At 34.3% G+C, this 27,421-nt stretch overlaps 1 protein-coding gene across 13 annotated transcripts in view; it reads left to right on the top strand.

The window, feature by feature from the left end:
- ATXN1 (ataxin 1) overlaps window positions 1–27,421 on the top strand; it is a 504,682-nt gene that overhangs the window by 152,055 nt on the left and 325,206 nt on the right. Inside the window, exon 5 of one of the 13 annotated variants that reach the window (XM_074272219.1) lies at window positions 27,232–27,285. The exons of the other annotated variants lie outside the window; for them this stretch is intronic. The gene's annotated coding sequence lies outside the window, so the exon portion shown is untranslated. The remainder of the gene's footprint in view (window positions 1–27,231; window positions 27,286–27,421) is intronic. 13 annotated transcript variants of the gene reach the window in all.

Raw genomic sequence — 27,421 nt, 5'->3', positions numbered from 1 at the left:
TTTTTACCTTATTTCTAAATCTGATTTTCTTTTACAGCAAAATAACTATATAAATATGTATACATATACATATACACAGTAACATATATTTAACATATTTAACATTTATTGGTCTACCTCCCATTTAGGGGATAGGGTAGGGAGAAGGAGGGGAAAAGTTGGAACAAAAGGTTTTGCAAGAGTCAATGCTGAAACTCATGCATATGTTGTTTTTTTTTTAAATAAAAAGCTTTAATAAAATAAATAAAAAACAAAAAGATAAAAGAAAGTGACATGCCAGAGGAGAGATATTAACATATTGTAGAAAAGCAGACTTCAGTAATCCTTTTCAGAAGTGGGGTGAATTTCCTGGGAGTACTACTAAAGTAGAGAAGCATACATACTAAAGTAGTTGAGCAAAGTCATGGGTCTGTTGCACTGGAAAAAATAGCTTCACTGCAATATGGCATAGAAGTGGTTTCTTATTACAAAGGTTTTCAAGCATGTCTGCTTGGCTATTTGTTGGCATTATAGAAGGCATTCCTGTTCAGGTACAGGTTAGTTAGATAGTGTCAAAAGTCTCTTCCAAATCTGAGACTATGGGGTCCTCAAGATACTTTTGGGGTAATTAGAGGGCCAAGAGATTTTTCCACCCTATTCCACTTGCTAGCATAAATATTTCCTTCAGCATTGTAAGATACAAGAATATGCATTCAGAAGGTGATAGATGGAGATGATAATTTGCTCTTGGAGATTTTTGGAATTTTGTACATAGCTCTCAATTTATCAATCAGTCAACATTTATTAAACACTTACTATGTGCCAGACACATTGCTTTGCATGGCATTTACAAGCAGCCCTGCCTTCAAGCTTACCTTCCAGAGGACAAAATGTAAATAAATACACTTACATATCTATCTCAAAGTTTTAAAGGCTTGAAAAACAGGATATCAGGACAGTGGGCCATTTTGAATGTTACTCTGTAGCATTTCTTTTGCTGCTTTTCTTAAGTTCTGGTGAAACTTCATTAATTAATATTGTGGCTTTCTAATCCACAAAATATTCTAATAGTTGAGTCAGTTAAGTTATTTTAAGGGGATTTTGTGGCATAGAAAATGTTCTTAGAAGATATAAGCAATAAAGTTATAGAGTAGTACTAACCAATGGGAAGTTTGGGGAAAGATAAGTAAGTACAACCAGGACTCTACTTCTCTGACTCCTTGTACTGCAGCTTTGTGAGTCATAGGAATTATATGGATACCAGGATCATTCTGTCAATCAGCAAGTATTACTTAACTACCAATTCACCAGGCACTGTGCTAAGTGCTGGGGCTAATAAGTACAAAAAAAAAATGAAGCAGTCCCTATTCACAAGGAGCTCACATTTTACTGGAGAACACAGCAAGGAGACATTTTATATGTTTTTACACACACACACACACACACACACACACACACACACACCTTTGCACATATATTTTTAAATTGTTTATTGGTTGTATATGATTCTGTGACTCCATTTGGCATTTTTTCTTTTTTTTTCTTTTTAATACACATTGGTTTATGAATCATGTGGGGAGAGAAAAATCAAAGCAAAAGGGAAAAAGCATGAGAGAGATAAAAAAGAACAGAAAAAAGAAGTAGAACATAGCATGTGTTGATTTATATTCGGTCTCCTTAGTTCTTTTTCTGGTTGCAGATGGCATTTTCTGTCTAAAGGCATTGGAATTGCTTTGGGTCACTGAACCACTGAGAAAAACTAAGTCTTTCATAGTTTATTATCACATATTCTTGCTGTTATTGGGTGCAATGTATTTTTGATTCTGCTTGTTTTAGTCAGCATCAGTTCATATAAGTCTTTCTAGGCCTTTCTAAAGTTAGTTTGTTTATTATTTTTTATAGAACAATAATATTCCATTGTCTTCATATACCACTTGTTCAACCATTCCCCAAATGATGGGCATCTTTTCATTTTCCAATTCTTTGCTACCACAAACAGAGCTGCTACAAACATTTTTACAAGTGGGTCCTTTTCCTTCCTTTATGATTTTCTTGGGATACAGACCCGGTAATCTCACTGCTGAGTCAAAGGATATGCATAGTTTTGTATCCTTTTAGACATAGTTCCAAATTGCTCTTCAGAATGGTTGGATCATTTCACAACTCCACCAACAATCATTTGGCTTTTTTTTAAAAACAAAGATACTACAATGGTTTGCCATTTCCCCCCTCCAACTCAGTTTACAGATAAGAAACGGAGGCAAACAGGATTAAGTGATTTACTGAGAACACACAGCTAGTAAATGTCTGAAGCTGGAGTTGAACTCAGGGCTTCCTGATTTCAGATCTGGTAATCTATTCACTGTACCAACTAACTATCTGTGCACATATATACAATCATTCACAATATATATGTGTTTTTGTGTGTATGTATAGATAGATAGACAGATAGATATGTATATACACACAGACATACATATATATATATATACTTATATGTATTCAGAATAAACATAAAGAGAATAAATGCAAAATAGATAAATACAATAGTTTAAAGAAAGGACAGATGATAATAATCTACAAACTTCCTCAAACTTAGTAAGACATCCTTTTAATTTTTTCTATAGCAAGAAGGCAAATTTTTCTGGTGTAATCCTGGCAAGCAGACAGACTGTGCATAACCAAATGCATCTAATACTATTTCTATTAATATCCACACTTCTCAGTATTAAATCTGACTATTTTATGGTTTGAATTGCCCTCTCTGTGAGCAGATTCCTGTTACTGTCATTCCTGCTTAATGTCTTCTGACAAATATCATTATGTGTTCAGCACTCTGCTTTGTGTTCCACTGTTGGTGACTTCATGAACACTTTTTTAAAGTTCATTACCTAGGAAACTCATCTGCAGTCATTAGCAACTTTAGTGTCAAAGTAGAGACTTACAGTATTTGCTTATGTTCTTCCCTCTATAGATACATAGCTCAGCAGGTAGCATTGTTGTAGACAGTAGCCTCCTAGGCCTGGATTCTCCAAATCTTTACTCTTTTTTTCCCCCAAATCTGCATCAAAATAATTGTTCTAAGTAAATTCTCATATTAATCACCTTTTCTCCTGCATTTCTTTAACATTGGTTTTATACTTAAATTTGAACCAAATTATCTCAATTCCACATGTTTTGTTGTTGGTTGTTCAATCATTTTTCAGGCATATAGGACTCTTCATGACTACATTTGGGGTTTTCTTGGCTAAAGATACTGGAGTGCTTTGCCATTTCCTTCCTCAGATGATTTTATAGTTGAAAGAGTGGAATCAAATAGGGTTAAGTGACTTGCCCAGGTGCTCACAGCTAGTAAGTGTCTCAGGCTGAATTTGAACTTGGGGAGAGGAGTCTTTTTCATTCCAGGCCCAGCAAGCCATTCACTGTGTCACTTTCAATTGAATTAAAAAATTATTAAATGACTACTATATGGAAGATATATGGGAGACAAAAAAAATAAAAGACAGAAAATAAAAAGGACCAGGTATCATGAAGTTTATGCACTAATGTGGGAGGAATCGCATACATGATATTTTTTTTTCTTTCTACATATAGAAGAAAGTGTGTGTGTATATGTATGTATGTATGTATATATGTATATATACATATATATATATATACACACATATATATATATAATAGGTAACTATAAAATAATGAGACTGCCAAAGGAGGCTCATGGAACTGTCATTGAGTAATGTATTTTTGTATTGGACCTGGATTTCCCTGATATAGGGAAAACTCAGGGAGGAAACACCCTCTCCCAAAGCAGTGCTGTGTCTGCTCCAAAACTTTTAGTTTTGAGTTGCTGAAAGATTATGGACTTCCCTAGGATCAGACAGGTAGAATTTATCCAGGTGTTCTTAATTTCCAGTCCACTTCTTTTTTCATTAAGCACTTGGTTTCCTGACTGTGTAGCTTCAAGTGAACTGATGGTTGCACCAGAATAGTTAATTTTTTTTTATTTAACTGATAAACAAAACTGTTAAGTATTTATTTTGGTCTAGATCCTCTGTGAGAAATCACTGAGACATTGAGGGTATCATGAACCAAGAAAGTTCAGGAACCTCTGTATTAAACCTTTCTTTCTCTCTTACAGATTTTTACTTGGCTCTGAGCTAGAATCCATAGCCCATAGCATCTAGGAAAGCCAAATACACACAATGGGCATTCAGTAAATGCTTGTTTAATGAACTGAGTGAATTTCAATTCATCATCCATAAAAACAGGAGTAATAGAGCTTTTATATTTACCATATTAGGTTGTTCCAAGGAACATGTTTTGTAAACTGTAATATACCACATTAAATGAGTAATTGTTATTAATTCAGCAACATTAAAGAGCTTTTAGATTCATTGTTCTGATTATCCATATTATATTTCTTCTATCCACTCTTTCTTCATTCTTTTCTTGCCATAGAGGCAGAGGTTGTTAGAATTGAAGAAGTCTTATAGATAATTTTATCTGTTCTTTTATGTAGATGAGGAAACTGAGGATAGTCTATTAAGTGGCTGAGACGTGTGTACTTATTTTCTGACTCAGAAATCCTGTGCTTTTTTCATACTATTTGGAAGCTGAACAGTAGTGAAAACCCCTTTTTTATGCTACCTGATTGCTTGTGTCCTAAGACCTTGCATATGGATTATGCTCTTTAATATTAAGCTTAATTTTCAGGTGAGATTAAAGACACCTCTTAGATCAAAACTCTTCCAGATGCTATGTGTGATTTGTGTGTTTCCCACTTGACTGCTAGAAGACAGTCCATTCTGTACTGCCTTTGGCCATTTAGGTTTTGCTTTTGAACCTTATACCGCAATAGAGCTATGCTATGCTAGTCTTCTAAAAGATATTCCCATCCTGATTTTAGATTCAGCTTCTGTGGGGATAGTGCCACAGAAAGAGGGAAAAGCTTGAAACCAGAATGTACTGGTAGTACCAAGGTGGGCACCACTGTGAAATCCTTAGTTTTCCACATGATTTCTCTGTTCCAGGTAAATATTGGAAATCAGGTTTATCACCTGTTCTTTGTATTTAATAGAGTTGGTGGTGATCTTCAGTATTCCTGCATATGTGCCTGACTTTATATGTGCAGACACCAGTTTAGGTAGGTCATGAGAATGTCTGTTCACTACACTATCTAGCTGCCCTATTGCCAGTGAAGTTAAATAACTAATTATAACGAGTTTGTCAAATGTCATTGCCATTGTGCTACACACAAATTACACTTAGCAATTATAAGAATTTTCATCTGCTTCTTAAGAGGTGTCTTTAGCCTCATCTGAAAATTAAGATTAATATTAAAGAGCAAAATCCAGCAGCAAGATCTTAGGACACAGTCAATCTGATAGCATAAAAAGGGAGTCACTATTGCTTGGTTCCGCTGGTCTGTCTAGTTGGTGTGAAAAAAGCACAGGATTTTTGAGTCAGAAAACGAGAGTATAGGTCCCTGCCTAAAAATCCAATAAAATCTTACTTTTTCCACTGACACCAGCACATTGGTTTGACTGGAAGGTGTGTGAGATCCTCAGTTGGTCTCTATGTCTCTCATTTGTCTTGAGATCATTAAAACTTAATTTCACATCCAACACCATTAAAATTAGAATATATACAGACACACAAATATCTAGAATTAGTTTACTGACCTTTTCATCAATGTAAGTACTTCTTCTACTTACTCAATTTACAATGCCTTAATTCAATTCAGTTGAGCAAACATTTATTGGCCAACGCAGGTAAGGACAATGGATAAACTACAAAACCTGGAGTCAGGAAGACTCATCTTCTTGACTTCTAATCTGGCCTCAGACATTTAATTATCTGTGTAACACTGGCAAGTCACTTAACTCTCCTCAGTTTCTCATTTGTAAATGATCTAGAAAGGAAACGGCAAGTCACTTCAGTATCTTTGCCAAGAAAATCCCAAATGAGGTCATTAAACGTAGGATATAACTGAAAATGACTGAACAACAAAAAACATCCAAAGCATTATGCTAAACCCTTAGGGTACAAAAGACAGAAGGACCAAAAAACCCCCCATAGTTCCTACCCTTCAGAAATTTGCAGCTTATGGGAATTTTCCATGTGAGAATGCTTATGACAGATAAATTCATCATGCTGTAGCCAATTGAATGATGAACCATATATATATATATGTATATATATGCATATATATGTATACATATACATATGTATGTATATGTATATATGTATATATAATATATAATAGCTTTTTATTTTTAAAAATACATGCAAAAATAATTTTCAACATTTACCCTTGCAAAACCTTGTGTTACAAATTTTTTTTCTCTCTTTCCCCTCCCCTTTCCCTAGAAAGCAAGCAATCCAATATAGGTTAAACATGTGTGATTATTCTAAACATATTTCTACATTTATCATGCTGCATAAGAAAAATCAGATCAAAAGTAGTGGGAAATGAGAAAGAAAAACACAAGCAATCAGTCATTTCCCAACTGATGAGCATCTACTCAGTTTCCAGTTCCTTGCTACTATTAAAAAAAAAAAAAAGGCTGTTACACACATTTTTGCATAATATGGATCCTTTCCCCTTTTTTATTATCTCTTTGGGTTACTGTCCTAGTAGAGACACTGCTGGATCAAAGGATATGCACAGTTTGATAGCCCTTTGGGCATAGTTCTAAGTTGCTCTCCAGAATGGTTGGATCAGTTCACAACTCTAGCAACAATGCATTAATGACCCAGTTTTCCCCATACCCCCTCCAACATATATCATTATTTTTCCTGTCACTTTAGCCAATCTGAGAGGTGTGAAGTGGTACCTCATAGTTGTTTTAATTTGCATTTCTCTAATCAATAGTGATTTCATATTACTAGAAATGGCTTTAATTTCTTCACCTGAAAATTATCTGTACATATCCTTTGACCATTATCAGTTGGAAAATGGCTTATATTCTTATAAATTTGAGTCAATTCCCCATATATTTTAGAAATGAGGCCTTTATCAGAAACCTATGATGTAAAATTTCCCCCAATTTTCTGCTTTCCTTCCACCCTTGGCTGCATTGCTTTTGTTTGTACAATAACTTTATTTAATATAATCAAAATTATTCATTTTGCATTTCATAATGTTCTCTATTTCTTCTTTGGCCATAAATTCTTTCCTTCTCCACAGATCCAAGAGCAGACTATTGCCTGTTCTCCTAATTTGCTTATACTATCACCCTTTATGTCTAAATCATGAACTGATTTTGACCTTATCTTGGTATAAGGTGTTAAGTGTTGGTTAATGCCTAATTTCTGTCATACTATTTTCTAATTTTTACAGCAGTTTTTGTCAAATAGTGAAGTCTTATCCCAGAAGCTAGAGTGTTTGGGTTTATCAAACACTAGACTACTATAGAATAATGAGTCTTTCTGAACTTAGCTAGACTGGTGCTTGAACAATAGACATATAGGCCCACATTTGAATCTTTCCCAGCTTTGGAGGAGCAGCCATAGTTTATGTTCTATTGGCAAAGCTTTTGATAGCCTAGGGTTATCTCTTCAACATAAAGAATACTGGAATAAGACTTAACTATACAAATGTATGGAGAAAGAATAAACATTTATATGGTACTTAATACATATCAGGCACTGTGCCAAATATTTTACAAATATCTTCTTTAATCCTCATAACCATCCCATGAGGAAGATGCTTCTATTATCTACATTTTATAGTTGAGGAAACTGAGGTAAGAAGATTAAAGGACTTACTTGCCCAGGGCTACACAGCTAATAAATATCTGAAGGCATATTTGAATTCAGGATTTTCTGACTCCAGACTACTCCAAACACTGTATCACTTAGCTGCATGTGTATATACATACATACATATATACTTATATACTATACATGCATACATCTTTATATCACTTATTTATTTTGTTTTTTAGTCATTTTTAAGTTATGCATGATTCTTTGTGACCCCATTTGGGTTTCCTTGCAAAAATACTGGAATAGTCCTCCATTTCCTTTTCCAGTTCATTTTATGGAGGAAACTGAGGCAAACAGGGTGATGTGACTTATCCAGAGTCATGTAACTATAGTATGTCCGAGGCCAGATTTTATCTCCAGAATATGTCTTCCTGACTCCTGCTCAACACTCTATTGTACTATCTAGCTGTCTAGATGAAGAGAGAGAGAGAGAGAGAGAGAGAGAGAGAGAGAGAGAGAGAGAGAGAGAGAGAGAGAGAGAGAGAGAAATCTTAAGATGGAAAATATGTTCAGAATAAAACATGGTGCTTTGTCAGAACATATTTTCTCTCACTGTAGGAATGCTGTGATATCTGTAACTTTACAGTTCAAATAGAGCTGGTGCATTTCCTTTTGAATTATTTCCATTTTTATCAGCTTATTTTGATGGCTACATGATGTAGGTATTTCCCTTGTCCAAGGTCTTAATAACTGTCATTTTACTAATTCAGATTGGAAATTATTTTATTCACATTTCAAATATCTGTGCTTTTAAAATTAGGCATACTGCCACCCAATGGTAGTAATGTGCTGTAACCATGCAATGTGAAGAACAAGGGATAGTCCTAATTTTTGGATTGATTACAAGATGGGTATGTTTTGCTTAGCTTTTTCCCCCCAGATAAAATATCTTAATTTTAAAAGATTTATTGTCAAGAAATTAAATTGAGCAAAATTTAAATAAAACTACTTTTTGAAATAGTAAAGCAAACTAACTCTAAAGGTAGCTAAAGGCATCTTCCCAGTCACTTTTTTTTTTCTTTTTGATTTCCTGACTAAATCTCAATTTTAATAAAAAAATTATATACATTTTTCTAATCATATAGGCTCCAAGGCTGAATTAATCATCTCTTTACTCGGTTCCAATTTCTCATCAATCATCACGTCTTCTTGGTTCACAAGTTTCTCTTGGGCTTTTCCTTTCAAATCCATTCCATGCTATTATCTTTATTCAGTCCTTTGTTATATTATGGCTAAACTACTGGAGGAGCCGCCTTCCCCTTCCAGTTTATCTTCTTTCTAATTCATCTGCACATTGTTACGAGAATAATATTCTTTAAACATTGCTTTCATCATATAATTCCTCTGTTCAAACACCTTCAATTTTCCATGACTCCTCCTCACCTCTTCTCCATTGCTTAAAGAATAAAGTTCAAATTCCTTAGCTTAGCACCTAAGCTTTTTGACAGTCTGGCCCCAGTCTACTTTTCTGACTTATTTACTACACAAATCCTCTTCACAATCCAGATCAATTTACTTGTGATTTCTAGAATATATATGATCATTGCTATGCCTTTACTCACACTTTTCCTCCTCCCTATAATGCCTTTGTATCTTTTCTTTTTCGTTTATGGAAATCATATTTATACTTTAAAATATAAATTCAAATTGTGGATCTTTTGTAAAGCTTTCTTTGATTTCCTCAAATTAGGATTGTTTTTTTTTTCTTTCTTTGAATCATAATATAATTAAAAGAATGCTGAATTTGGATTCAAAGGATCTGAGTTCAAATTTTTGCTTATATGCATTACATTGAAATCTTTGTGATCTTGGGCAGTTCTTTGCTCTACATTCTCTGTCTTTCTGTTTCTCATTTGTAAAATGAGAGAGTTGATTTAAAACTCTTAAAGTTCCTTCCAGGGCTAGAGCTATGATCCTATAGTATCCTATAGCAAAGAATGTCCAAAATAAAACTCATTTCTTTGCTCCCATATCTTTCCCTTTTCTTGACTTCTTTTTTTCTATTTAAGGAAAACTATCCTACTTAATAAGGTTCAAAATCTTGGACTCATCTTCAATTTTTCCTCTTCGTCACTCCTCTTGTCCTGTCATTTGTCAAGTCTTGTCAATTCTGTCTTTGACTAAGGAGAATAGAATTTATTCATTGGCTGACAGAGTAGGCACTTACATTTTGAATGAATGTCTAAACTACTTATCATTTAAAGCAGGTTTACAACTTGCCTTTCTGGATTCCTCTCACATTACTTCTTTCATGGCCAACCTGGGTTTCTTGTTCAACATGGGTATAACTTGTCATCCACTGTGCCTATATATTTGTGTCTGAAATGTCCTATTCTTAGATTTCCCCAAACTGGAATCCTATCCAGCCTTCAAGTTCCCATTAAGGTTCCCACCCCTATGCATGTTTTTAGTGATATTCTTCCTTCCTAATAAGAAATGATTCTGTTTTCCTTGGATCTTTCAATACACTTTACACCTTTCTTATGCATTTTGAAACTTTGGTTTATGTCACATTTATTTCTATCTATCCATAGTAGTAAATCATGAATCTCTAGAGAGTCAGCATAATGTTGTGGAAAGAGTGTTAGGCTTAAAACCAGACGGTCTGAGTTTGAATCCTTTCTTTTATACTTAAGCTGTGTGAACATCAGTAGGTCACTTAACCTTGATTCCTCATCAAAAAAATTAGGATAATATCGCTTCCATTACTTACTTTATAGTTTTGTTGTAGAGGAATAAGTTGTATATTTTAAAGTGCTATATTTATTATTTTAATGCCAGAGATAATGTTATTCATTTTTATCAACCTTAATGCCTAGCAGGGAACCTGGCATATAGCAGGTCTATAATAATCATTTATTGATTTGAACTGGAAAGTAACATGTACCAGAAAAGAGAATGACAGGAGAGGTACTTCACAGAGATGTGAAGGTGAAGAGATGAAACATGTATAATTGGGCAGCCCTACCCTCTCCTTGCCCACTAGGGAAACTTTTAGCCTCCGATACTGCAGTAGGGGAAAAAATGCAGACTGATGAAAGAGTTTCAGACCAGAGAAAAGAGAAGGAAAAATTCATGGAGAACATTGAGATTCTGGACCAAGAAGGAGTCAAAGCCACAACAGGGAGAAAAAAAATGATGACCTAGCTTTCATTTAGTACTAGACCGAAATGTTTCTCCCTCCTACCTGGGACTTGAACTGAAGACAATATTTTACGAGTACTCAGCCACAATATTTTGTGCAATCATCATCCTCTTGAACATTAGTATTCTAACCTTTTAGGTATTTACTTATTTGTTCAAATTCAAACTCTTTGACAACTTTTAGGACAGTAGTTTTTTGTTTGTTGGTTTGTTGTTGTTGTTATTTGCTTCCTACTTTCTATATTCAGAGCCTAGTATAAAACCTTGCACATAGTAGTAGACTCTTAATTGACTTAAATTGAGTTTGATCTGTTTCTTGACATATATATTTTTTGTCTCACTAATAGACTAATCTTAAGGCATGTCCTTTTCTTTGTATTTTGTCAGAATATGGAATGTAATATGCAGTCAGGAAATATTGATGGATTGATTCTGAAGCAGAAAATGGTAGTATACTGACCTCTTTTTTGTATGTATTGAATAATTATCATATTAATTAATGTAGACAGACCAGTCAGAGATGAGTCTCTGATTTGTTGTTACAGCGAAGTAAGACAAAGATCATCAGCCTTTTTAAAAAAAAATCTATATTTTTCTTTTGTGAGGCAGTTAGGGTTTAGAGACTTGTTCAGGGTCACACAGTTAGTAAGTGTTAAATATCTAAAGTGCTCCTGACTCCAGGACCGGTGCTCTACACTGTACCATGTAGATACCTTGGTCATCCATCTTTTTCATAAAGTAGAGGAGTATAGAGAAGTGATGGTGAGAAAAGGATACAAAGAATTTTCCTATACACACTTTCACTAAGTACTTTTCTTGTTTAAGAAAGCAGTGCCTTGAGAATACTTGCCCACCCCGAACCATGAGGAATGTGATAAGAACTAAGAATTCCAGCTAGGTAGCACTGTAGTTAGAGCACTGGCTTAGAATCAAGAAGACTCATCTTCCTGAGTTTAAATATGACCTCAGATATTTACTAGCTTTGTGACCCTGGACTAGTCACTTAACCTCATCTTTCAAATGTACTGGAGAAAGAAATGGCAAACCACTTCAGTATCTGTCAAGAAACATCCTAAATTGGAATCACGAAAAGAGTTGGACATGACTGAAATGAAAGAACGATAGAAATTCTAATGTGTACCTGATTATAAGTGGAAATAGTACAGATGACAGGAGCCTGAAGAGCTGATATAATCTTAGCTTGGATTTCTGCTAGTTTATATTATAAGCTACAGTGTGCCTAAAGAGAATTGTTTCATAGTTGCTAACTGAAAGAGCTTACCATCTTGGTGGAGATGTATATTAATCATAGCACTTCCCCCAAACCTCTATGATTGGCCGATGTTGTAGAAGCTGCCCCTGAAAATTACCTCAGTTGAATGCTATAACTTTACCCAAAGGGAAGCTGAAAGAAATAGTAGGAGGAGTATACCAACCACCACACACCATATCATGTGGTGGATGGTGGATGTAGCTAAAAGGGCTACCTTAAAGAAATATAATTCTAAACTGTAGAGAAGAAATTTATTAACCATAACATCATTGGGGTGAATGTTCAACATAACATTAGGTAGCTCTAAAAATAGCTAGATAGTTTAAGACTAGCTGAAGCAAGGACATGTCACCCTGGGAAGAGGAGGCAGGGAGAAGAAGAAATGGGAAACCTTGTAGAGATATTTCATCAGTTATGGAGTAGGCTCAGCAAAGAACATTATCAGAACAAATTAGCAATTACAACATTAGAACCATGATTTGTCTTTTCCATGCATGTGCTTGAACACACAATTCCTGCATTTATATATCCCATGCAGATACTCTGGTTTCATTTTTTCCCTGGCTATGTATGCCTAAGGCAGAATCCTATGTCTCTCCAATCTTTCATAGATAGTGTGTGTGTGCTTGTGGATGAGTGAACTCAAAACCATATTAGGAGAATGTTCTGTTGTTATTTCATTACTATGATATTTCATTAAATGTTGTTTCTTTGAACTGTGTGTTCCCTGGCTGACTAATAAAAATAAACACACTAGCAGAAACTTGTAAGTTATGGCTTAAAGAGGATTCTGATTCACAAAGTACCCAGAACCTAGGGACTAACCTTCTGGGAGCCAAAGAGTGAAGGGTACTTCATATTAATATTAGAAAAAAGGATTGATCAACTTTCAAATATTGTATGAAACATTGGGACATAATCTGTCACTATGAGTTAACTCAATCACAACTCTCACAAAAACCACTGGAAACCCCAAGCCACTTTTGTAGAAAAGAAAAAGAAAAGGGTATACATGTTATAGAATCGTGGTATCTTATCATTAGAAAGAATCTCAAGCCATTATAGAGAAGGAGATTTCAATGACCCTTCTTGTCCTTGCAGACTTGAATTAATCTCACTTTATGTGCCCTGACAGTTTTTAAGAATATATTCCCTACCTCTGCTTTAATTGGAGTAGGTTTCATTATAGAATCAGAGAAGTGAATTAAGGTGAGCTTTGAAAGAGGAATGAAATGTAGCTAGTTTGATGGCTGTGGGAGTAAGAGTGGGAGGTTGTTCTTAGGCATAAAGGATAGTATCAAAGAAGATTTGGCTGTTCTATTTCCGAAAACCTTGCATGGTTTTCATTGTTTAACACTTATTGGGTGTCCATTAATCCTAAAGCAGTCCAAAACATAAACACTACATGTATAGACTATGTAAAAGAGAAGAAATGTATTATATGTTCAGAAGCAAAATTAAAGGTTGAAGCTGTCATATGGTTGAAAATTTAAATATGTGCAAGTTAGAAAATTCAAAAGTTTAGCTACAAGCATGACTCAGTCCCCTTGGGCATATGTTAGTAGTATTTTCTGAATTGTGGCATATTCTATTAAGTTTAAGCCCCACTATGTGCAAAGTTGTTGTGTTGAGGGTGCAATATGAGCAAATAACTTTAAACTTCTGTGATTTTTAAATTTTTCTATCATTCTCAACTATGACAGCTCATGCTTTTATAGGTTCATTTGTGAACTAAAGTTTTATATTGCTTATAAAAAAAAATTAAATGAGGGAAATACCCAACCTGAGGGGCTTTCCATGTGATTTGCACATTTGAAATGTTAATATGCTTATGGTCGCCTGGAAATTTAGTGGTTCTTGGAGTTCTGAGAGACCCAGTTTGAATTTAAGTATTAGTGGTATGACATTGGGTAAGGCAATTAAACTTTCTAAGTCTTACTTCTCTCAAATGTAAAATGGGAAAAGTAGTACTTTCAATACCTATATTATGGTTATTATCAGGAAATGATTTACAAACTTTAAATCTCTCTACAAATTGTTATGATTTTTAAATACTTTTTCATGTTGGAATAGAACCAAGCCATATTTACTTTAGACACTTTAATGTAGAGACAGGTAAATTCTTTACCTTTTCCCTTAGACTTCAAATAACTTTGACATTTGCATTGAACTGCTCTAATTTTAAAATGCCATTAAGAAACTACTAAAATGTGTATTTCTTTTGATACTTCTACTAGATCTGTACTACAAAGAGATCAGAGACAGAGAAAAGGGACACATATGTACATAAATAACTGTTTTTGTGGTGACACAGAATGAGAAATTAGAGAAATGCTTATCAATTGGGAAATAGCTAAACAAAGATTTACAAATGTGCTGAAGAGGATGCTATCAGTGAAACTTTGGAAGAATGTTTATAATGTGATACAGAGGAAAGTGAACAGTACCAAGAAAAAAAGTTATATAAAAAAACAACATTACAAACATAAAGAATTTTGAGAGATTTAAGATTATTGATCAACACAGTGATCAATCACACTTGCAGAGGATTTTTGATGATGCATTGCACCTACCTTTCAAAAGAGAGACGTTGGACTTGGTGTTCAGATTAAGACTTAAAAAATAATATTGACAATGCAGATATTTGGTTTACTCAGTTCTACATTTTTGTTAAAAAGTTCTTTTTTCCCTTTTTCACCAGATACGTAAGAAGGAGCAAAGAAGGAAGAAGAGAAAAGGAAAGGAGGAAGGGGGGAGAGAGAGAACAAGAATGAGAGAAAGAGAGAGAAAGGGGGGAGGGTTTAATTCACAGAAAAACAAATAAAATACAATTTTTTTAAAAATGCCATTGAGGCAGGAGCTCTTAACCTAGGATTCATGAATACATTTAAAATATTTTCATAACCATATTTCAATATAATTAATTTCCTTTGCAATATTATGTTTTATTTTGTACATTTAAAAATCTTATTCTGAGAAGTGGTCCATAGACTTCACTAAGTTGCCAAGAAGATCTAACCCCTTCCTTCCAAAAAAGTTAATAAGTCTTGGAGTAGTAGTAGAAGGAGCAGGAGATAGATAGTCCTTCTTTTATTTCTCGGGAACGTTGGACAATGACTTCACTTCCATAGGCTTTACACAAAAGGGGGAGTTTTAAGCAATGATCTCTAAGGACCTTTTACTCTTTGATTAACTTTCCATGATTTTAGGAATGGTGGTAAGGACAAGGAAAGGTCCTAACATATTCTAAAGGTGAAAATGTCTTTATATACTTTGGAAATGTGTTTATTTGAATTGAAATTCTTTAATTTCTCAGCCATGGTTGACTTTTAATTGTTAGGAGGGAATCTGACTTTTAACTGAACTAGATTTCTTTGTTTAAGTGAAAAAATTATGCTTCATCCTTTACTGAGAATTGCTCAGTTGTCTTTCAGGAGATAAATGGCATTTTTCATCATGGTCCTTGAGAATTATTTTGGATCATTGTCTTGATCAATATAACTAAATCTTTCACAGTTGATCCTTCTTATAATTTTGCTATTACTGTATACAATATTTTCCTGATTGTGCTCACTACATTTTTTATCAGTTCATAAAGTTATCTGGCCTTTGTTTTTGCATTTTTATAGTACAATAATATTTCATCATAATCATATACCACAACTTCTTCAGCCATTCCCTAATTGATGGGCATCCCATCAGTTTCTAATTCTTTGCCACCAGAAAAAGCTGATATAAATATGTTTGTACAGATGCATCTTTTTGTCTTTTCTTTGATCTTTGGCATATAGACCCAGTAATGGTATTGTTGGGTCAAAATGTATGCCCAATTTGGTGGCCCTTTGAATATAATTCTAAATTGTTTTCCAGAATCATTGGACCAGTTCACAATTACATCAAAAGTACATTAGTGTTCTAATTTTCCCACATTTTCTCTATCTTCTCCAATTTGCCATTTTCTTTTTCTGTTATGTTAAGAAATCTGATGGATCTGAGGTGGTACCTCAGAGTTATTTTAATTTGCATTTCTTTAATCAATAATAATTTGTAGCATTTTGTCATATGACTATTGATAACTTTGATTTCTATTTGAAAGATCAAGTTTATGGACAAACCAATTTTGAGCTGGCAAGGAGTTAGGGGAAAATATACCTACCATTCAAGTCATTTGAATAGCATTTTTCTAAGTGCCCCTCTGCCCAAAAAAGGACTTTTATTAAATTAGAAAAATGACATTTCATATTTAGTTAAAAACAGGTCCCCCCCAACAAAAAATCTGGAAAGCATTTTTCTAAAGTGCTGAGGTATATTCATAATCTTTTAAGTTTATAATGTAAGAAAAAATGAAAATGATAATGATCCTATTTAAAATACTCTCTTATAGTATGAGTATTATTATTCTGGTAGTTTCCCAAAACAATTTGACTAAAGAATATTTTGGAGTATATTGATAGAATTGGATTTTTAAAAATTAAGTTTAAAAAATTTTAAATGAATGAAAATCTATCTTCTTTCTCCGCTAACCTCATCAACATTTAATTAAAAAGGGAAGAAAAACAAAATCCTTGTAATAAGTATTAGTTGGTCAAGGTCAAAGGTGGGAGAATGGAGTAAGGGTAGGGGGCAGTGAGAAGGGATATTTTGAATCAAAACAAAAGCAAAATAAAATTTTCATGTTGAAACTTTATTGTCCTTTTTTTTTTACACAAATCACCACACTTGAGTTCGAAGACTGTCTTATTTCTCACTTTGAATTTGCATAACCTAGTACATGATCTTAGTTAATAGGTACTTAATTAATATTAATTTGAACTGGAAGTAAGGATAACACTGCATTTATCCTGTAGGTTACATGATATATAGTCCTTTGGCATCATAGCCCTTTCAGTGTGGCAAATCAGTTCAAACGAACTGAAGAACTAATGTTTGGTTTCTAGGTTAAGAGAAGGGTTTTAACCTTGTCTATTCTTTGTTCCCATGACTCTTGGGCTGTGCTTCTATTCTTAGGGTATGTGATCTGTGATTGTAGCCTGTCTGACACTTTCCTTGAATTTGGCCAACTGGACACATTATTGACTTTTACTAAAACTGGTGACTTGCCTATAGCCATTATCCCACTTTCTCATCTTAGGCTGGACTTTCTTTCCATTAATGCTTGATGCTTTGCTAGCCATTGCCTAGTACAAGTTGTTTTCACTATGGTAGCCAGGGGAAAAAAGACTCCTTTTCTATCCCTCAACCCTATGCATCTCTATCTTTTCCCAGATGAAGAAATAAAACCTTTTGTACTCCTTTCCTAAATAATTATTGTGAGACACCTTTCAGATTGACTAAGATGACAGGAAAAGATAATGACAAATGTTGGAGAGGATGAGGGACAACTGGAACACATACATTTTTGGTGGAATTATGACAGGATCCAGCCATTCTGGAGAGCAATTAAGAATTATGTTCAAAAGGTTATTAAATTGTGCATACCCTTTGATTCAGCAGTGTTTCTACTGATCTTATATCCCAAAAAGATTTTAAAGGAGGGAAAGGGACCCATATATACAAAAATGTTTGTGGCAGCCCTTTTTGTAGTGGCAAGAAGCTGGAAAATGAATGGATGCCCATCAATTGGAGAATGGCTAAATATGTTATGGTATATGAATGTTATGGAATGTTATTGTTGTAGAAGAAACAGCAGAATGATTTTAGAGAGGCCTGGAGAGTTACGTGAACTTATGCTAAGTGAAATGAGCAGAATTAGGATTTCATTGTACATGGCAACAGCAAGATTATATCAGGATTAATTCTTATGGATGTAATTCTTCTTAACAATGAGACGATTAAGGCCAATTCCAATAATCTTGTGATAATCAGAACCATCTACACCCACGGAAAGGACTGTGGGAACCAAGGGTGGATCACAACATAGCATTTTCACTTCTTTTGTTATAGTTTGAATTTTATTTTTTCTCATTTTTTACTTTTCATCTGATTCTTCTTGTTCATCAAGAATATATAATATAAATATGTATGCCTGTATTGGATTTACCAAAAAAAGAGAGAAAAAAATTATTGTGAGAAACAACATTGTTTTCAGGGAACAAAAAATTATGTATAGTTAAAATCTATTATCCCATGGAATTTTCCTGTACTAAACATAAGTTTGGTAAATAATAATTATGATGGCAATAGTAATAATTGCTAACGTAAGTGCTTTAAAAATGTACAAAGCATTTTATATACATTGTGGTTTTTTTTAATCTTCTCACCAACTGTGTGGAGTAGGTATTATTTTCTCCATTTTACAAATTAATTGAGGCTCAAGGAACAGTTTGCAAGTGCTCCATGTAAGATTCAAATCTAGGTCTTCTGACTTGTAAGACCAGTATTTTTGCCACCACATCACAGTGTAGGCAAGTAAAAAGCAAAAATTAGGGCCAGCATAGATACACAGTTCCCCAGAAAAATTTTGTTAGAAAATATTTTAAGCTGTTGAAAATGTAATCTATTAACAAGAGAAGTCAAATTTGTTATCTAAATGGATTTTATAGTATGATATTTGAGAAATGTTTGAAGCTGACAGTACAAATGAAAAATAATTATGATTTTAAAATGAAAAAGTGACAAATGTAGTGGTGTTCTATCCTCCATGAAACCTTTCCAGATTTCTTAGATGGAAGTGATCTATATCTCCTTTCTCAGATTGCTCATAGCATTATACCCTAATTCCTAATATAGGACACTTGTTTAAAGGAGGAAAAAGTTATTTAGCTGGTAGATTTGGGCATTCAGAAGTTGAATCAGAAACATAGCATCCTCATTGCTTAACTGCCCTTTGTTTGTTTGACATGATATGTAGCCTCTGGAAAAGCACAAACACATGATTCAAATAGACAAGAACAATACAGGAACAAATTATACCCAAGACACCCAACCCTAGGACCTCCAACATTGCAGTGGTGGTGTTGCACTGCTCCTCTGAGTCTCTAGATCTATACTCTGTTCACCACCATAGATGACACATTTGAGAAAAAAAAACCTGAATAGAGAGATATTGTATAGGAAGAATCAATCAATAAGACTTGGCAACTGATGAAAGATGAAGATCAAAGGAAAGTGAATACTTGAGGAATACCAACAGTTTTGAAATAGGATGACGAGAAGGATGGTGGTGCCTTGGACATCAATAGAGAAACTATGAAACGGGATGAGATTTAATGGAAGAGTAATTGAAATTAGTAACAATAGCCCACATTTACATTGTACTTTAAGGTGGCAAAGTGCTTCACATGATTTGTCTTTTGATCTTTGCAAAATACTGTAGAATAGACATTGTTCTAAGGAATTCCATTTTACAAATGTTAAATTTGACATGGGTGCTCATGGGAAATCCAGATTAGGAAGGGTAGACATGAAAGATTAGAGTTCAAGATAGAGATGACATCTGGTGAAGTACATCTGATCATCATCTGAATAGAAATGGTCATTGAATCCCATGGGAACTGGTGATTGTGGGAGAGAGAAGATCATAGAGTCATTGAATTAGAACTAAAAGGAGTTTTAGAAGTCTAAAACCCTTGTTTTACAGAGGAGGAGACAGATTCACAGATATTAAGTGACTTGACTTGCTCAACATGACAATTAGTAAGGCAGAATTTGAATTCAACTCTTTCTGACTTTAAGCCTATAGCTCAATGCACTGGGTCATCTAGCTATCACTCCACTCTAATATTTAATAAGAGGACCCAGGCATAAATACACAGATCTATGAGCCAGAACAAAGCTAAAGAATTCAACAAAAGGGACTAAGAATAAACTAGCAGAGAGTCAATAGAGAACAGTGTTGGGATAATCCAAGGAGAAGATAAAATCCAGAAAGGGTTGGTCAATTGTATTAATGCACAGAGGTCACAAAGAGAAAAACACTGGGGGGAAAAAAGATCATCAAGTTTAGCAATAAAATCTTACCTTATTTATGATTTTTGTTGTTTAATCAATTTCATCCTCCCTATTTCCTTCACTTTTCTTTTTCTCCTCTTCTTGTTTGATAGCACTTTAACCAATAAGGTTTTTATATGAAATTATCTGCTGCATACTCCTTTTCCTTTTTCTTTTCAATCATCCTTTATATGTATTGCTGAGTCTACACTCATTATAAACAAATATGCACATTACTAGGGCCATTACTGTCTTGCAGATGTGAGAATTTACTATGTTTCAGAGTCAACTAAAACATTTACAATGCTTTAGTGTTCCAGCTTTGTTTGATATTAGCTATTGTCTTAGTTCTTAAAGTGAGGTTGGAGTGTACAACATAGTGGCTCTGGAATTGTGAAACTGACAGGCAGGCAAGAAGAGCCAGGATGATTTATAGATAATGCACTCAGTTATGTTATCTCCTAAATGCATGTGCTGTTATGCTGCTCCTAATGGTATCTAATGACCTTGTGCTCTGTACATGCTTGGTCTTTACATCAGGATTCGTTTGCTGTTTTATACATGGCTAGATTTATGGAAATGGTATAATCAGTGAAAATATCATAAACAGTAGGGATGCCTGGGATGTTTTAATTTATTTTTTAAATTTGTTTTAATCTGTTTGAAACACAAAGATTTGCTTTGATGTTTAAAAACTCACAGGATTAGATACTGTACTTTCATACTTTTTTGCAGAAGTGCTATTAATTCTTTTTAATGGAATCACTACTCTGGAAGTACTTTAGAAACCATGTAGATCAATTCCCTTATTTTACAGGTGAGGGTCCAGAGAAGTAAAAGAATCAGCTGATCAGTGGACCAATGAAACTTGAATCTCTTGACTATTTGTTTAATTCATTGTAATGTGTTGGTTCTTATTTATTCCTTCCCTTTCAATCTACATATCAGTGGGCATTTATTAAGGACTTATTTTATGTTCCAAGCACTGAGGATACAAAGTCAAATAATCAATCTCTGCCTTTAAGGATATTGCATTCTTTTCCCAGAGATATCATATACACATGTATGTACATGTATGTACATGTATTAAATGTATGTATACATAAGCATATTCATGTCTATACCCCTACACATACATAATCTATCATGTATATGTATATACATACATTTACATGTGCATATACATATCTACATGTCTATATATAGACATATATATGTACATACATATAAATCTATCATGTGTGTACATATATATGTATAAATGTGAGTATAGATGCACACATACATATAAACAGAGTACATAGATCATAGTGAGTGCTTGTTCACTGGGCTTGACTTATTAGTTAATTCTAAGGAAATCTCTAAGCAGCTAAGAGACCAGAAAAGGTTTTTTAAAGATGGTACTTAAATTAACCTTTGAGTAAAACTTGATTCTGAAAGTTTGTAAGAGAGAACATGATAGGAATGGGGGGAGACCATGAAAAGGCACAGAGATGGGCAATAAAGTTTCAAATGCACAAGGAAGAACATGTAGAACAGTTTTATTTCCTTTTACTTTATCCAGAAGCATCTTTTTGCTATATGTTCCTTTAGAGTAGGCTTCTCCTGGGGGATGTTTGTGCACTGATTTTCTGATGAACAACATACTGTTTTCCAACCTTTCTTTGGGAGGGACCTTTGCCTGGCCCTCCTGTTTAGTTGTGAGAAAATACTAGCAGGTCTTCATTGATTCAGGTTTATACTGCATATCTTCTCTCTATGAGCTTTTTCATGGAGTCATAGAACAGTGACTTCTCTGAATGGATTTGTGGGAAGAGAGAATACCTTTCTGTGGCCATTTTCTCCCTGCCCCTCAAGATTTTTATTTCCCCCCCCTATTCCTACTAATTTGCCAAACCCCAGCATATGTGTTATTTTTTTCTTTGCCTTTTACTGAAGATTTAGGGTTACTTTGACTTTTTCACCTTCAGTACGGACAATCTTTCTTTAGGAAAACCTGATATGTGGGAATTAGAATTTACAAAACAAATTGTTAGCAATATAGAAGGATTTCAGGATTCCTTTAAAGATTGATCTTCTCAAATGCATGTAAGAAACATAGACCAGACTACAAAAATTGGATTTATAACTTTCTAGAAGCAATGCCTTAATATAAAGTGAGGCACTTAGGGGTTATATAATAGGTCTCTAAAGTATAGTACTTGGCAGTCCAAATAGGTACAGAGTAGCACCCTAATGAAAGCCCAAGTGCTTTTGCCAGTAATAATAATATTTATGGTTAGGAAGTGACACCCATTTTGCCCTTTGCTCTCCTCCCACTGTCATCTGGTGACTGGGCTCTAGTTACTTATCCTTTCAGAAAATTTCTTCACCACATTCATTTCAGTACTCCCTCAGGCCTTCCCTTTTGGAGAACAAGGATGCCAATGGATTTTGAGGAAACAAAGAACAATAGCATTACATGTTTTCTACAAGAATGGGAGGGGAAATAAAATCTAAATGAAGTGTGTTGAGAAGCATCCAAATGGAAGCAAAGTGCTTATGGGCAGAGATAGATTGTGAAGCCCTTCCTCAACTTAGACATGATCATGGTAGAGTGACTAGTCTGTACCCTTTTGTCTGCCAGACCTCAGTTACTGACACCTGACCAGGGTGACTCAGAAAGAGAGTATGTGAGTATGTGTGTATGTGCTCTCTGGATGATAATTTCCTGGTACATCCTAGTACTCAAGATCACAAACAACTCTAGAACAGAGTGTCTCCTTTTCCCTGTCTCTTTATCTATCTGCTCTATATCTGACGTTATCTGTATTCTCTCTTTTTCTGTCTCTCAACTTTTTTGTGATGGGGAGAATTCTATGGATATGGAGGAGAAGTATATGGTACATTGGGAGTAATGGTAGAAGAATTCATTTTCCACAATAGAAGGGGAGATATATTAACAGGCTCTAGCTATTCCATATTCCTCTAGTCCAATGACACTTGAAATCTCAGTTGCTCTAGATTTTTCTCTTTGTGTATGATTTCTAATTCCTATGGACCATGTATAATTCTCATCCTCCCTTATCTTTTAGCAGTTTTTGACAATTGATTTTCCTGATGGACCTTCTTCCTTTTTTTGACTTCCATGATGCTGCTCTCTTTGTGTTTTCCTCCTACCCATCTGACAGTTCCTGCTTGGTCATCTTTTATGATTTATCATTCTTGTTCATGCTAGACATGGCTCAGAAGCTAGATGGCACAGTGGATAGAATGCTTGACCCTGAGTCAGGAAAACAGTTAGAATCCATTCTTAGATATTTACTAACTGTGTGACCCTTGGTATGTCACAGTCTTAATTTCCTCAGTTGTTAAGTGGGGGTATAATATCACTTAATTCTCAGTGCCTATAGCACAGTACCTGGCACCTAGTAGCCCACTTAATAAGTCCTTCTTCCCTCTGACTTTTCCCTGCCTCTCTTCCTTTGTTCCTCCTTCCTTCCTTCCCTCCCTCCCTCCTCTTTCTTTCTTTCTTTCCCTTCTTCCTTCCTGTCTTCTTTCCTTCCTGCCTCTCTTCCTTTTTGTCTGCATTCCTTCCTTCTTTCTTCTTCCTTCCTTCCTTCCTCATCCTTTCCTTCTCTATTTTCTTTCCTTTTCTTTTCATCTTTTTCCCTTTGTTATTTCCTTCTTTTCTTCTTTCCTTCCTACTTTTCTTCTTTCCTTTGTTCCTTCCTTCTTTCCTTCCTTCCTTCCTTCTTTTCTCTTTCCCCTTGACTTTTCTGTATTTCTTCAGGTCCTGGCTAAAATCCACCTTCAATAGGAGGTCTTTCTGGATCCCCTTATTTCTAATGGCTTCATTCTGATGAGTATTTCCAATTTAATCTGCATATATTGGACATATAGAAATTTGCATATTGTTCTTTATCCCATTATTAAACTCTGAGGTCCTCAAAAGAAGGAATTTAATATTGTCCTTATATTTTTTCTGGTACATAGTAAGTGTTTAATGAATAAATGTTTATTGGCTGACATATCAAATCATTCTTTAAGAAATAAGGTTTTTGAGGTTTGTATCCCCAAAAGTTCATAAACAGAGAAAAGGATCCCTAAGTATAAAAAGATTTATAGCAGCTCTTTCGTGGTGGCAAAATATTGGACATTGAGGAAATGCCCATCAATTAAGAAATGATTGAACAAGCTCTAATATATGAATGTAATAGAATACTATTGTACAAAAAGAAAAGTTGGTCAGATTTCAGAAAAACCTGGAAAGACTTGTACAAACTGATACAAAGTGAAATGAGCAGAACCAGAAAAATATTGTGTGATGTTCAATTGTGATTGACTCAACTCTTTTCAAAAACAGTGATCCCAGAGAAATATAAAGAACTCACATAAAGACCACATAAAGAACCAATGGACTCAGAATAAAGATCAAAGCTTATTTTCTTCATTTACCTTATTCTTTCTCATGTTTTTTCCCATTTGATCTGTTTCTTCTTTCATAGCTGTGACTAATATGGAAATATATTTTATGTGATAACATATGTATACACTATTATTAAACTACCTACCATCTTTAGAAGAGGGGAGAGGAGAAAGAATGGGCAAAAAAATTGGAACTTAAACTTTTATAAAAATAAATGCTAAAAAAATGCTAAAATTTTTCTTGACATGTAGCTAGGGAGAAAATAAAATACTATTAAAAATAAAATATTTATTTATTTATTTTTTTTTTTTTTAATTTTTTATTCATTTTTCCAAATTATCCCCTCCCTCCCTCCACTCCCTCCCCCCGATGACAGGTAATCCCATACATTTTACATGTGTTACAATACAACCTAGATACAATATATGTGTGTAAATACCATTTTCTTGTTGCACATTAAGTATTAGCTTCCGAAGGTATAAGTAACCTGGGTAGATAGACAGTAGTGCTAACAATTTACATTCACTTCCCAGTGTTCCTTCTCTGGGTGTAGTTATTTCTGTCCATCATTGATCAACTGGAAGTGAGTTGGATCTTCTTTATGTTGAAGATATCCACTTCCATCAGAATACCTCTTCATACAGCATTGAAGTGCACAGCGATCTTCTGGTTCTGTTCTTTTCACTCAGCATCAGTTGATGTAAGTCTCTCCAAGCCTCTCTGTATTCCTCCTGCTGGTCATTTCTTACAGAGCAATAATATTCCATAACCTTCATATACCATAATTTACCCAACCATTCTCCAATTGATGGACATCCATTCAACTTCCAGTTTGTAGCTACAACAAAAAGAGCTGCCACAAACAAAAAATAAAATATTTTTAAAACATATAATATTTTTTGAGATAGGAGCTGTTTTTCCTCTTTTTGTCTTATAACCTACTTTAGTGTCTTACATATAGCAGGTAGTGATTAATGTTTGTTGTTATGAATATATTACTCTAAATGAGACTTGTATTCCCATCTAGCTACAGAAGCTAGAATCAGAATTTTCTACTTATGAAATGTGTTTTTCCTGAGTTAATAAAAAAAAATTCAAGCTTCAATAGTGTGCCTGTCTGAAGATGGAAGCCAATCTATTGCCAATTGTAAGAGCTCATGTAATATCAGTGCTTGTGATAGCTATTTGCTATTTAGTTCTTATGTTATTAAAATAGATTGTGAATCTTTCAGTGATGTTTCTCCATTTCTCTATCTCTCTAAATCTCTGTCATATCTAAATAACTGTCTCTCATTCTCCTAAAGAAAAAGACATCTAATAATTAACTTTATGGTCCAAATATGTTTTGTACTGCTGATATTAACAAGAGTTCTAATAGCAATACACAATCATGAACTTATCAGAAACTTTTATAATGATGGAAATATATTTTCCTGGAGATCCATTGTAATTTCTGGAACCTTAGATTCTTTTCCTATTTCACTTAGTCTGAATAATCAATCCAAATTGTCCTCTTTAGCAGGAGATAAATAAATAGAGAATGTTCAAAGATGTTAGCAGTATTGTCCTGAGCAACTTAATTAGGAACTGAAGCATTCTTACATCAATATTCATGCCTGGTTGTGATTTAGTGAATGAATGATGCTATTTCATCACACTTATTCAGCTAGAAGACATTGTATAGTGGAATAGAAAGAAAGTTAGACTTGAAATCAGTAGATACAGATTCAAATCCTGGCATTGACTATTACTAGTTTTATAATATTGGGCAAGTCATCTAAACTCTGATTCTTGGTTTACTCCTAAATGAAATGGGGACAATAAAACTTATAATACCTATCTCATAGATTTCTTGTAAAGAAAGTGCTTTGCAAATTTTAAAGCATTTCACAAATATGGGTTACTATTTTCAATATACATCATAAATTTAAAGGTAGAAGAAAATGTAACTGTCATTTAATGCTATCTTACTATTATACAGATAGAAAAAAAAATTGAGACCCTAAGAAGAGAAGCCATTTGTTTAGACTACATAGATGGTAAACAGCAGAAAAATTTAAATCCAGGCCCTCTGACTCCTAGTATTCTTTCCACAATACTACAATTACAGAAGGGGAGTTCAATGAATTACATATATGGCTTATGTGTATTTTCAGAACAATGCTTCTTAATTTTTAGCCTCTCTCTTTTAAAGATTTTAAAGATATCACTTTTAGAGGCAACAAAGTAGCACAGGAAATGGAGCCCTGGATCTGGAGGCAGGAAAATCTTAGTTCAGATTTAGCTTTAGATGCTTACAAGCTATGTAAACCTGGGGAAGTCATTTAATCTCTTTCTGCCTCAATTCCCTCAACAATTGAATAGAGATATAATAATGGCATTTACTTCACAGAGTATTAGTGAAAACTAAATACAATAATATATATAAAAGCTTTGCAAACCCTGAAGTATCATATAAATGCCATCATCATCATCACTATCATCACCATCCTAAATAATCAAATTATTAGAAGGCACAAAATCGATGCTGTCTGATGAGATTTTTGTTAGGCTATTCATGTGTCCTCAACAAGCTACCAAGAGTTAGCTGGAGGATGAAGATGGGGATGGAAGCAGAAAGGTAGATTCTGAAATGCATTGAACTCTGAAGATAAGTAGTACTTCAACTATTTTGCTTACTGCTATCCCTGGGTAAATGATTTATAGAGTCTTTCTGTCCTGTTCACAGGATATCAGAATTTATAAAGGATCCTGTTCATTGAAAAATGAAATTTTTATTGAGGTATGTTGAAGAAAGCATAACTTCTTTCCCACCCCCTACTTCTGCAGGTGTCAGGGAGCACAGCTGGTGAGTTTCACAGGACAGCTCATCAGGAAAAGACCTAAAAGCATGTGGGAGGTTACTTTTTTTTTGCATT

This window comes from Sminthopsis crassicaudata, chromosome 1 (genome assembly GCF_048593235.1).
Source record: "Sminthopsis crassicaudata isolate SCR6 chromosome 1, ASM4859323v1, whole genome shotgun sequence".
NCBI classification, from domain to species: Eukaryota; Metazoa; Chordata; class Mammalia; order Dasyuromorphia; family Dasyuridae; genus Sminthopsis; species Sminthopsis crassicaudata.
This window is presented reverse-complemented; position numbering and strand designations above follow the sequence as displayed.